Below are 1,330 nucleotides of genomic sequence, written 5' to 3'. Positions count from 1 at the left end.
GTCATTGCCTTGATTTTATTTTAGGCATGCTATCTGTGTATTTTGAAATATAAAATAACATTAAAGGAGAAATGAAATTATTTTGTTTGAGAAAGAGTTAAAAGGTTAAAACATCTTTATCTAAATAATTTTCTACTGGGAGATTTGGTACATCCCCAGAAGTTGTGTTTGGTTCAGAGAATAGTCTTCAGACCTAGAAAGGACTTGAGGAGTCCCAGAGAGGAGCTACATGATCTGAACCGTTTGATTCTCACAACAGAATGGATAAAAACAATTCCAACCATGAAGCAATGCGGATGTTCATATATTGAATAGGGTAAGGTCAGTGCCATTGTCAGAGGAAAAACTCTTGGCCATCACAGGATGGGAGAGAAAGCTGCAGTTGTAAAGAATACTCAAATGCCATTTAAGGAAATGGGTTCTTCTGCCCCTATGCTTTGGAATATTTACGGCTAAGTTCTTTGTTTTTGACTTCATAAATATTTCAAAGTATTCTGTTCTAAGAGGCATTTCAAACAATTGACTAGAATTTCAGAGCAATTACATGACAGTTGAAACGTTAGAATTTTTAAATTGCCCATAGCCCTATATCCCTAACAAGTACATTCACGCTTGCATGTTCTCTTCTCATCTTTACTGTGTGCATGCTTTCTTAGTAATGGCACGTAGAAACTGTTTAAGCAGGAATAATTATCGTGATAATTTTTTCTGTTTCCTTTTTTCTTTTCAAGGTATGTATTGGGTGGAGGAGCATTATGTATGGAACTTCTCACAAAACAGGTGATTATTTTCTTATAATATTCAATTTTCACCCACAATAGAGTGTTTCGATTACGGGAAGTTAGGTTGTAAGTAGAAGATTCTCTTAAAGAAGTTTTGGTGTTTTTTTGTTTTTTGGGTTTTTTTTCATAGCTCCTACTTTCAAGAATGAAAAAGGTCAACCAGTAAAATGAGATTGTACGTGGTGCTGAATCTATGCTAGGATCGGCATTGAGAGCGACCTTTATTTAAAGTTCTAATTTGCTCACGTTGGGCACTTAGAACGTCAGTTTGTTGTTTTTTGTGAGATTCTGGAAATGGTCCAATTTTACTTTTTGCCCTTGTCTCCAGACTTTTTAACACCGATCTGCTGCTGTTGAGGCACATGCCATCTTGTTAGGCCTTCTCAAGTGGGAATCAGGAATGCTGCTGTGTTCCAGAGACGTTTTGTTCTTCCTGTAGGGCTGAAGCAGAGCCTGCTCAATAGAACCGGTCATCGTGCAAAGAAATGCCACCTGACTCAAAGGCAAAGCCAGAGTGCAGCTTGGAGCAAAGAAGGTACTTTTATTAA

This window comes from Theropithecus gelada, chromosome 7a, assembly GCF_003255815.1.
Source record: "Theropithecus gelada isolate Dixy chromosome 7a, Tgel_1.0, whole genome shotgun sequence".
In the NCBI taxonomy this organism is placed as follows: Eukaryota; Metazoa; Chordata; class Mammalia; order Primates; family Cercopithecidae; genus Theropithecus; species Theropithecus gelada.
Note: the sequence above shows the minus strand (reverse complement) of the source record.